We start from the raw sequence: 12,428 nt of genomic DNA, 5'->3' as shown, positions 1-12,428 counted from the left end.
AGAAGATTTATAAGGACCTAAGTGATGTACAAAAAATTTTTAAAATTTTTCTGACAAGAATATCTACCAAGACCAGCAAAAGTTCCCTAATGTGTTAGTTTTCATCAAAATGACAATAAAATTTAGAAAAATTGAAAAATATTAGATTCCGGTTTGGGAAACTAGTATTTCTTATTTGGAAATTTGTTGAAGGATGAATTTTAGTTCATACCAAGTTTATTTGGGATTTTGAGAATTTTTCTAAAGGTACCTAGATTCATAGTCTCTAAATTCCACATCTAACTTAATATTTCCAATGGGGAACCTAAATGTGGGTCTCTATTTCCTCAACTTCCTAGTTTCTTTGGGACTTCAATTGAGTGTATTTATCTAATCATTCTATGCCCTAATCGCGTAAAGCTTATGGTGTTTCATTCCCTTAGGCCCAGTTAATCTTATTCTCATGCTCTAATACCAACTGTAACATTCTCAATTTCACAGCCAGAGTTTGCACTCGTGCCCGAGAAAATCGGGTGTTAATAATGTATAAATTGGATGCTTTAAAAATCACACCTTATTTTTTTTTCATTTGGATCACATCCAGATGATACATTCATGAAGGTAACATTCATGAGAATAAAATTGACTACATTAATTATTTCATCAGAGTAAAATAATAATCAAATGCCCTCTCAATGGGAGTTTATTACATTTATTGAGTTAGCAGCGGAAGTATAAAACTAAATCATAAAACTATCTTCTTATTCTTTCAGCATAATCTTCTATAGGGAGATTGTCCTCTGGGTGTTCAATTTGCACGTCACCTACATCATTTATATAGTTGGAGAGGGTCAACACCCTACTCATAGTGATGGTTATCCTTTAAGATTAATAATAATTCAAGAGATCCATAAAAGTAATATAAGGGTTGTGATACGTCTCGTACTCTACTAATATGAGGGTATCAGCATGCACAAACATTTACATGAGATGCATGCCTAGCGAAGCGTGTGCAGCTCATCATATATAGTGATCATCACAATGTGGAATATAAATCATAGAAAAATCGGGATCGCCCCGCATTATCACACTACGAAGATTCACCAGCATGTCCAATGCTACAGTGGATTTACGTGAACACCTCAAGGCGTACAACATATGAGTTAGATGAATTATATGACATGATTTGTTCATGGAGCAACTATTTACGATATTCAATCCCTAAAGTGATGTAACACGCATTACAAATTACTTATATTGATTTGTGCACTACTACCCAAAAACCCATAGAATTACGTGACGACCAAGAGGGTCACTACCCAGAGCATATTACGTCCATGATATAATAATTGAATCACTAGTTGTGATACCTCTTAACGCATCACTTGCACTTATAGAGAACATAAGCCAAATCATGGGGGTTTTGGAATATCAAGACACATGCCCAAGCCTCAAAGGTAAATAATACATAGCTAGTAAAGCAAGAAAGAGAGTAGTAATGGCTAACTCACAAAGAGGAGAGTGACAATGGTCAACTCAATAAGGAGAGAGTAGCAATGGCTAACTCAACAAATAGAAGAGTGACAATGACCAACTCAATAAGAAGGAGAGTGGCAATGGCCAACTCGAGTGATAATGGCCAACTCAATATCAAGGAGAGTGGCAATGGCCAACTCAATAAAGAGAAGAGTAGCAAGGGCTAACTCAACAAATTGATAAAGGAAAGGACAAGGCTTGTATCCATTGCTCCACATAAATTCATAAACATCACTTGCAATTGACATCATATTATAATTCCTAAAAGGGATAGATAACTATTGATGATAAATTAAATAATTGTAGGAAGGAAACCATAACAACGTGAAAACATAGTATGTAACAGGTAAGATAAACCATATCAACTTAAATTACCATAAGCTTAAATGAATAAAACCCTCACATAAATTCAGAAGGGCCATGAATGATTATTCTCACACGTTAATCATTATTCATAAAGGATAATTATTTGGTGCTAGTAAACCAATCAAATATAGGGAAATTTGCAGCGTCGTGAAATTAGGTAAAGGCCAAGATATTGTTATCTCTAAATCCAATTATCTTAAAGGAGAAACCCTCACCTCTAGGTTTGATCCTTCCCTGTGTGTGTCAAAGCTTCAACTCTTTGACCCATTATTAGGAGTTTCTTTTAGTCATGACTTGAACTGCTGATTTGGATCAGCGTTTTGGGAAACTCTATTGGTGAGGATCTCTTTCTCTCTAACATTTCCTTCTTGTTTCTTCCTTTTTCTTTTCTTTCTTTTTCTCTATGTCTCTCTCTCTTTCTTTTTCTTTTCTTTTCCTTTCCTTTCCTTTCCTTTCTTTTCTTTCTTCCTCTCGTTTTCTTCCTTTGTTTTCTTTTCCTTTCTTTTCTTTTCTTTTTCTCTTTCTTTTTCTCTTGACTAGACGGTGTGGCTGGACTTGGTCCAACAACTCAGTCAGACTGGAACCTAGCTACTGAGTCAACGATAGTAGCGACAGTAGCCTCACCCCTCTCTTTCTCTCACGTCTCTTTTCCTTTCTTTCTTTTTCTTGTTTTCTTCCTTACGGACGGCAGAGACTTTTATAGCTAGTCCAAACCCAAAATTCCCTTTGCGTAAGCTTGTTTACGCAGCAAGAAAAGCGGATGCAACACCCTCCGGTTTCTCCCCTTACGCAGAAGCTTCTTGCATAACTGAGAATCCGCGCATGGGCTTCTGCCCAAGTTTGTTTTTGTTCAACGTGGAAGGGGTTGGAAACCTCTCCTTTCTGTTATGGATGGTCCAGATCAGGGCCTGAACGCTTGGTGTGGATTTCCTACGTGGAAGAAGGTCCGCGTAGGACTTCTCTTGGTGTCCCTGCGTAAGCTTTACAACAGCCGTCCATTTGATAGAACGGATTGCGAATAAGGTGAGGTTCTGGTCGGATTTTTCTTCTGGACAAGATGGAAGGGTCAGATTGCGCAGGTGGATGGTTTCAGTGGGTCATAACAAGCCTCAAACAGGCGCTGTCCATTCGTCGGGTGCATCATCCAGGGCCATTTGCGACTGTTGCTGTGCACACGTGTGCATGCATGGGTGCACAGGGCTAACATGGTCTTGATCAGAATTGAAATCTGTGCATGATGGATAGTCCGGATCATCCAGTTAATTTCGATGGTGGGCCACAGTGGCTCCCAAGCAGAACGCTATCTGTTCTCGTTGCGCGGTGGGAAATCCCTCCGGTTTTGGGATTTGACGGGTCAGCCGTGTTTGATCGTGCCTCATGGACCAATGCACAGCGAGTGCACGCGCAGGTTGTGCGCATGCATCACCGGTGGGGTCCACAGTGATGTTTTTGAGAAATTTATACCGTCCATTCATTTTTCCATCTAATTTAAGGGGTTGAGCCCAGAGTTGAAGTGTGTCCTAAGATCGAGTGAATCATACCACATGAAACAGTGGGTGTTGTGATTTCCATCGTTGAAACCTTTTTAGGACCTACAGTGATGTTTGTTTGTCATCCAACCTGTTCGTAAGATCATACAGACGTTGATGAAAGGGAGCTATGACTACCCATGACCTTTCTTCACTCGATGGACACCAAAATCAATAGTTAAGGGGTTGATCTGTAAATTGGGTTACTTTTACAATGATTTGTATGATTAATTTATGATACATAGGCATGGTATAAATTTTTATGTTAAACTAGTTGAGAGAACCATGTGATCTAAAATTCATGGATCTAGGTTAATGACATTTTTGTAATTATTGTTGATCTAAGAGTTTTGGGAAATCTAATAGTTCTATATGGTTGTAGGCACGTTTCTAGGTTATTCTTATGAAAGAACTTATGTCTAAATTATTATTGATGAAGGGTTATTCGTTGACTTAGTTAGGAGAATGTACATGTATCATACCAGATGATCAACGGTCGAATGACTTGATTTGTGGATAGAGACTGTTTTCAAGGGCCAGATTCGTGTTGGGGAATAGATGTAAGGTTAGGATAGCTAGATTGGTATCATACACATGCACGTGTTGCGTTAAATTTCATGATAACACTTGAGAACTTTCAATACTTGGGTATTAAAAAATTTGGGGTGTTACAATCTACCCCCTTAAACATAATTTCACCCCCGAAATTTAATATTTCTATTATCCAAGTCATTCTCTATGCCTCTTAAGGATTCCCTTCGAGGTAATATGAATAGATGGTTGTAGTGGGTTTGCGCCTGATACATCGATCCTTTGCCTGTGCAGTACAGAGGATTTAGTGGTATCAATTCGTAATCCTGTTAAGTCTCGATCCTTTGCTTGATCAGTGCATTGGGATCATTTGAGATTTGCTAGGACTTAGAATTTGAGTCCAACCACGTAACTTTCACTTAAACATGGTTCTACCAGTTCATAATCCTGATTGTTTTAGACTTATGGGGAATATCACATAATCTTACATTCTCATAAAGGATAAATCTAACCTGGCCCATTACCCTTTCACTGCATACTTTAATTATCTGATACCCTACCCAAAATTACTTCTACCATCCTTGCTGATTCATCTTGCTTAAGTTTTTAATGTATTACATATATATATATATATATATATATATATCTAAGTGTGCGTGTAATTGGTTACATGAATTGGGACGCTACTCAGGGAGACTTATAAAATGGGTAGTCGAGCTCGGCGAGTTCGACATCAAATATCGGCCCCGAACCGCCATCAAAGGACAACTAGCTAGTTGCCGACTTCATTGTCGAACTCATGCGTGAAGCCGACCTAGGGACTGACCCTAACATCCAGACTAATTAGCTTGAAAATTGGACAGCTGAGCCAGATCCCTCGACATGGATACTATACATCGATGGTTCATCTAATTCTAAAGGCAGTGGGGCCGGGATAGCCCTTGAAGCCCCCTGACCGGACCTGCACACAATATGCCTTGAGATTTGGATTCCAAACATTAAACAACGCGAAAGAATATGAAGCGCTATTGGCCGGGCTCAGGCTAGCAGCAATAATGGGGGCCTAGTACCTGGAAGTCCACAGTGACTCACAACTTGTCGTCAACCAGGTAGCCAATGAATACCAGGCTAAGGAAGAGAGAATGAAGGCCTACCTACAGAAAGCCCAAGAACTTATCGGTAAATTCTTGAAGTGTAATATCAGTCTGATCCCCATATCGGAGAACTCCAAAGCATATATGTTGACAAAGCTAGCCATAGCAGCTAAAGATGATATCCCAAAACCAATGCCGATTGAGTTCCTACTTGAACCAAGCATCAACGGATCCGACTTGAGCATGGTGTTTCCAATGGATTTGAAATCGACCTGGATGGACTAGATAGTCGATTACCTCCAAGAAGGCAAGTTTCCCGAAGAACGACTGGAGGCGCGCTGACTCCGATTTAGGGTGGCTCGATGCATCATGGTTGGGGACACCTTGTATAAGAGGGGATTCTCTCTTCCCTACCTCAGGTGCCTCAGACCTAATGAAGTGAGTACGTCCTAAGAAAAGTTCATGAAGGCATTTGCGGTAACCACTCCAGCGGCCACGCTCTCACTCACAAGGTCATCCGGCAGGGATATTTCTGGCTGACATCCAGGTAGACACCAAGTGGTACACTCGAAAATGTAATAAGTGTCAGCGATTCACTGCAATATCTCATCAACCGCCTGAGCAGCTGACCCCTATGACCTGTCCCTGGTCCTTTGCCCAATCCGGGATCGATATATTATCTCTTAGTCAGGTCAGCATAACCTCACCTTGGACTCCTATTGCACATCCTCATTAATCCCAAATAATCAGATCTTATCTAAGAAAGATCCGCCCAAGATCTTCTTTAAAGAGGACATCCGTGATGAGCTTGGGATCCCAAGATCTTCACCAAGGATCTCGGAAGATTCCCCCACGCAAGGGATCTGAATCTCACTATGACATGTCCTTATTAAATAGGGTGATCTCCTCTACAATGTCGTCTCCCCTCACCTATAAAAGGGAGTACCCCCAATGGTGAAAGGTACACATAACTTTAGCCTAAAGCCCTGTTTACGACCAAACCCAGATTTCCTATTTGACTTAGGCATCAGAGTGTCCCTTGTTGCAACCAGGGTCTCCTTTGTCCATTCCTTGTGTAGCTACACGGTGGTCCAGGGAAGGATAACCAGATTTCTGCATCAATAGAGAATATCTAAATTTTGAAGTGAAGTTGATGGACATTTTGAGATGCTTTCTAATGCCATCGAATGGAGTTCGATGCCATCAAAGATACCATTCGATGCCATAGAAGGCACTTCGATGTCATCAGAATAATATAGATTTTTGACTTGAAGTTGTTGGACACTTCGTGTAAGGCCCGTATCCTAGTCCATACCATTTCATAAACTCCTGCGATCCTTCCCGTCGAATTTCAGCAATCCGCAACCTATAATCGATGTTTGTGTGCGACCCTAAGTTGTATTCTATAGATCTAAGATGACTCAACCTGAGACTTGTACCATTGCAACCGCGCCGTCGCCGCGGTTCCAACGTCGCGTCTTGCGCACCGATGCGATACCCGGGTTAGGAGTTGTGGGCTCACATTCATCTCAAGAAAAATGTCATGTAGTGCGAATTTCGAGAAAATCTTTACCCAATCTATCACATCAATCAATCAATACTAGTCAAGGACACCTCTCATCACAACCTATCCCTCTCTTACACAAGCCATCCCCAAAGTTAACCCTCATGTCACTCACACCCATCACTTACACCCATCACTCACCCATCCCTTTTCATCCCATCAACCTCTCTCTCTCTCTCTCTCTCTCTCTCTCTCTTTCTCTTTCTCAACCCATTTCCCAAACAACCCAAGGGAGAAAATGTCCAAGCTCTTCCCAAAGAGAACCCCAAGTGTGGCCCACTTCCTACCCCCTCATCTCTCATCCTAGCCCTTCAGTCTTCATCACCTCCATCAAAGTTGGAGCCAGGGAGCTTAACATTCTAAGGAGCCTAAAAGATTAACAATCGATAGGTGTTTTGTAGGAGTAGATTTACATTTTGATGTTAGGCCAAGTGGGGCCTACTGATCGATGGTATGGATCTCACTTTGGACCCTAGGTGTGGCCGATGGCCCACCTGATTCATATGTTCATTCCATAATGGGGCCATTCTCCATGGACCCCATCATGATGTTTATTTTCGTAGTGTGAAAAGATCATCTAGACCTTGCATTTTTTGTAGAGAAGGGATCTCCACCATTGATTTTGATTGGTGGGCCCACATGTAATGAGACCCAATTGATATACATCTTGTAATGCATGGAAGGGGGGGCTCATAGTGGTGGAGCCCTTCATCACACGTTTCTCTCTCTCTCTCTCTCTCTCTCTCTCTCCTACTCATGTAGATGGCCCACCTTGATGTAAGATCCACGCCGTCCACCAAATGGGACGCACCCGCTGTCCAACCGGGGCCCACATTCCAGCCACCTTGCTGCCTGTTTGGGTAGACCCTGTTTGAAGGGAAATCACAAAAATCAGCTTGATGCAATACGTGTGGCCCACTGGACGTGGGACCACCATGATTATGTATTTTATCCTTACCGTTCACCTGACTCGACGGTGGGATCCACGTACACGTGTGGAGTCTAGCACCGTCTAGTAGGGATGGTGGGACCCACCTTGATGGTGCGTTCCTCATCCAGGCCTTCTAGGGCCTGGATGCTAGAATTGTTCTTTTTTTAAAAAAATTTAAATAATAATAAAAAAATAATAATACAATATGCAATAGTATATATATAATATAAATATATATGAATATTATGGTGGGCCCCACGTGGGACCCACCTGCCTAGCAGAGGATTGGTTGGTGTACGTTTATAACAACTATATAGTTGTTGTATTAACATTAGTAAGTTCTGTGGGTCTGATCACGAGGTATGTGTATATCCTCACCGTCCGTTGCTAGCGGTGGGAGCCCACCTTGCTCACGAGGTATTCTGTAGCCACGCCGTCTGGACGTGGGACCCACCCCCACATGCTGCACATGTGGGGTGGGGCCCACCTTAAGGTATGTGTGATATCACGCCGTCCAGTCCACTGGACGTGCGACCCTCTTGATGTATGTGTTGTACATCCATGTTGTTCATCTGGTGGGCCCATTTGGAGGGTGCAGGGCCCACCTGCTGTGAGGCCCATTGTGATGTATTTGAGGCCCATGAGATGTGGCCTAATGTGATGTATTTTAGGCCCATGAGATGTGGCCCATTGTAATGTATTTCAGGCCCATGAGATGTAGCCCATTGTGATGTATTTGAGGCCCATGAGATGTGGCCCAATGTGATGTATTTCAGAACCATGAGATGAAGCTCGTTGTGATGCATATGCGGCCCATGTATGATGCCCATTGTGATGAATATGCGGCCCGTATATGGGCCCTTCGTCTTTCTAGATATTTAGAGGGTCGAGGGCCCCGTTGTGATTCCGATTTCCTATCCCAATAGGATCACTCCTGAGCGCAATGGTGGTTAAATGTCAACCGTTGTAAACTATCCTATGGCTCGTTACTAGGCCCACTTCCACCCTTTCCCTAGTGGGCTAACCCAAACCGTTGGGTCCCCACCGATATTAGTAATCCCCATTGGGCTAACCCAAACTGTTGGGTCCCCATTGATGCTAGTACCTTCCCACCATGCCTTGTAGAAATTATCTAAACCTTGGGGCTCACATTATGTTCTTACCGGGCCTCCCATAGTAATGTGGCCCATTTAGATGCATGCCTTGCCCAAGTTTAGTAAGGCCCACTTAGGTGTTGAGCAGGCTACCCAATCCGTTTGAAAGGACACATAGTCCTAGATGTAGGAGCTCCACTAAGCCCACTTTGTTTATGTATCAAGCCCCATAAGGAAGCCCAGTTTATTCATGATAAGAGGTTGAGAAAGCCCAATTGTTCACCCTGTTATCTCACCTTGTGAACTTACCTTGTTATGTACCCACTTGACTCACCAAGAGAGGTGTATCCTACCTTTGTACCCCATTTGCTAAGACCTCATCACATGTACATATCCTCCGCATCGTCCATCTCTTTGTTGAGACAAGTACGAGGTCCATCCTGGACATTAATGTATCATCTAGGTCATCCATTGCTTAGTACATCATCACCCCTTGCCATAGATAGAAGAATATGTAGTATCAGGTTTAGTATGTCTACTATGTAGAACTTATCTCGACGTATGGACTAGACCCGTCGTCCCCGTCTTGGATCATGTAGAGCCTTAGAAGGCTAATGTAAGACATACTGCATAGGCTCCTATAGTTGTAGAAGGAGCACGTCGTCTAGTTTATACTCGTAGTATGTGATATGCCGGTGATGGTCGATTGTGGATTATTATTGTCTGCCTTATCAGGTAATCATGCTTACATACTTTATTACATTATGATATATGCCCATACGCATCATATGTGTGCTTGTTATGAGGAGTGATTGATCATAGCATATGCCATTGGGTTGGTTTATTATGGGACTCCTTGTGAGATGGAGTTGCCCCACATGATCGTGCGCTACGCGCAAGATTGCTGCTTGACTGGATAGTGTGACTCATGCATCTCGCATTGTGTGACATAACTACTGTACGCCCTAGCGATATCAGGGTCGTAGCCTCTGTTGAGACTCAAATATTGCATAATTTCCCCCGTTTACATCTTGATTTTATGAACATGAATCAGCTTAATATTCTATTTTACTCATGTATGTATTACAAGGTAAATTTAAGAGCTTGGATTGAAAAAGGGTGCTAAAAAGCATGAATTTGATGCTCAAGAATCACCAAGGCAATGGATGGATCTTAGGAGACCAAGATTGAAGAATTCACATGCCAAAGATGCAAGAAAATCAAGTGAAGAATGAAAAGAATTGAAGATTTGAAGTGAAGAATCCTGAAATTGTCCTGAAAAAGTGTATTCTAAAGTTCTAAAGTTTGTTTTAGAAAATTGTGCAGCGGAAAATCTATTATAAATAAACTGCGCAGCGAGAAGTCTATTTTGGAAAACTATGTAAATTTGAGGCAGTTTCTAGAATTTTTCAACTTTGTACGAAAATTAAAGTTCCCCACTTATAATTAGGGCTTCTTAGGGCATTCCTAAGCATCATTAAAGGCATCCCAAAGCAAGATTTATGGTTTTTAAAGAGTTTTTAATTTTATTAAAGTTTTATAAGTTGTTTTTTTTTAGATCTTTTCTATTTGTATTTATTTTTTTCTTCTTGTTTTTTATTTCTATAATTTAATTATGTTTTTCTAAGTTCCCTCTAGTCCAAGTTAGAAGGGAAGCATATGGGTTTAATAATTCTTTAAGTTATGATGATTGATTGTTTTAATGATGAGAAGAATGGTGTATGCATGTTATCTATTATTTAGGTTTCATTTTTTATCCTCTTGTGAGATCCATATGTTTCCATCATATGAAATCCACATTGATGGATAGGCTTACCCTAAATCAATCAGATTTCCTAGATAGGAGAGATTCTTAACTTGCTATATTTCTTTGATTTGCATTATCTCATGGATATTGAATACTTAAAATCACTGGTGCTTGAGAATATATGTCAATGGTGCAAATCCATGATTTTCTAATATTTTATATCATTTCTTAAAATATTTAAACTGTTTTATTTTCTGATTAGGTTGACCATAATGCTCAGATCCTAGTTATGTTATCCAAGTCATCGTGATTTTGGAACATTAACCTATGTGTGGAACTTTGAAGCTTGGGTGTTATTTTAATTCAGTTGAATTACATCCATTTAAAAATCCCAAAATCAAATCATCAGTTTAGTTTTTATTACTTAGTTGGTTTTGCATTTGACTTTTTCCTTCTCGCAATTCATCTCCCTGTGGGATCGACCCTGTATTCACAAGATATTAGTTACGAACCTCTGCACTTAGAGGCAAGCAACCAAGTTTTTGGCACCGTTACTGGGGAGAGACTGAGATAGATCAGATCTGTGCAAGATAGCTAAGGTAAGTTCTTTTCTAAGGTAAGTTCTCTTCTAAACCCTTCAAATTTTTTGTAGATTTTTTTTTCTTTGAAAGTAAATTCAATTAGGTCTTTCAAGTACTAACTATGACATAAGGTTACCATGCTTGAGATTTTATCACCTAAGTGTTATGGTTGTCCTACAGTTGCTGTTTAATTACAAAGATCATCTGCTGAATCTAATTTTCAGATTAGTATAGTTTAATTTCTGCATTAGTTTTACGTTTGTTGATTGATTGATTTTTTTTTTGTGAACTGAACTCTCATGGTCGGCTCTGCCACCTAAGTTGTTGATTTATTTTTGCTTTGTGAACTGAACCCTCATAGTCGGCCCTACCGCCTGGGTTGTTGATTTATTTTTGCTTTGTGGACTGAACCCTCATGGTCGGCCCTGTCGCCTGGGTTGTTGGTTAAGTTTTTATTTTTATTTTAAGTATCATACTTGCTATTTGAATTAGTGGTATTTGTTGTGTGGTGTGGATGGTTTATGTCCCATTGGAGTAGGGATCAAAACAATCAACTCTCTTCCGAAGGCAGATTAGTTCCAGGCCTTGATCATTCACTTAAAAGAGGCACTCAACATCACTTGGATTCCATGACAGACCTAGTTAATAATCTAAATCCAAATTTGCCAGATCCAACTATAAATCAAAACAGAGAAAATCAACCTAATCCTCCTCTTGAGGATGAAAATAAAGTTCATAGGAATGTGTTAAACCAACCACGGACTTTATGTGAACATCTACACCCTGAAAGATCAACTTTACCATCTTGTATAATATTCCTTGCTCACACAGGGAACGTTGATTTTAAACCAGGTGTGATTCAATTGATTCCTAAATTTCATGGCTTGGATTTTAAAAGCCCCTACTTGCACCTCAAGGACTTTGAGGAAGTAATTGCAACATTACAAGTAAACAATGGCAATATGGATATACTTAGGCTTAGGTTATTCTCATTTTTTCTACAGGATCAGGCCAAAGCATGGCTCAACTCTCTAAGACCTAATACCGTCACTACATGGCAAGCCTTAAGTAGAGAGTTTTTGAAAAAGTTCTTTCCCGAGCACAAAACAAATGCACTTAAACAGAAAATCATGCCGTTCTCTCAAAAGGGGAATGAACTGTTTTTTCAAGCTTAGGAGCGCTTCAAAGACCTTCTAATTACTTGTCCACATCATGGTTATGAACCATGACACGTGATTGATGCGTTCCGAAAGGGGATCACCATTTATACTCGTCAGTTCATAGAGATGATGTGTGGTGGAACCTTTTTTGACAAAGATCATAATGAGGCTTAGGATTTTCTAGATATGTTAGCAGAGAATACACAGACATGGGATGTCTCTGCTAAACCAGACCAAACTAGACTCATTCCTAGCGAGAAAGCGAGGATGTATGTCCTAAGAGAGGAAGACGACCTTAATGTAAAATTCGCTGCAT

The 12,428-nt window shown here is 40.6% G+C and overlaps 1 non-coding gene across 1 annotated transcript; it reads right to left on the bottom strand.

The window, feature by feature from the left end:
- Positions 1-12,064: 12,064 nt before the first annotated feature.
- On the bottom strand, positions 12,065-12,171 carry LOC131230106 (small nucleolar RNA R71). The gene has a single exon (XR_009163831.1). It is a non-coding gene; the product is annotated as a small nucleolar RNA R71 (small nucleolar RNA).
- Between the last annotated feature and the right edge of the window lie 257 nt (positions 12,172-12,428).

Source organism: Magnolia sinica, chromosome 16, assembly GCF_029962835.1.
Source record: "Magnolia sinica isolate HGM2019 chromosome 16, MsV1, whole genome shotgun sequence".
Taxonomy (NCBI): domain Eukaryota; kingdom Viridiplantae; phylum Streptophyta; class Magnoliopsida; order Magnoliales; family Magnoliaceae; genus Magnolia; species Magnolia sinica.
The sequence above is the reverse complement of the archived record's forward strand: the minus strand, read 5'-3'. Positions and strand labels throughout refer to the sequence as shown.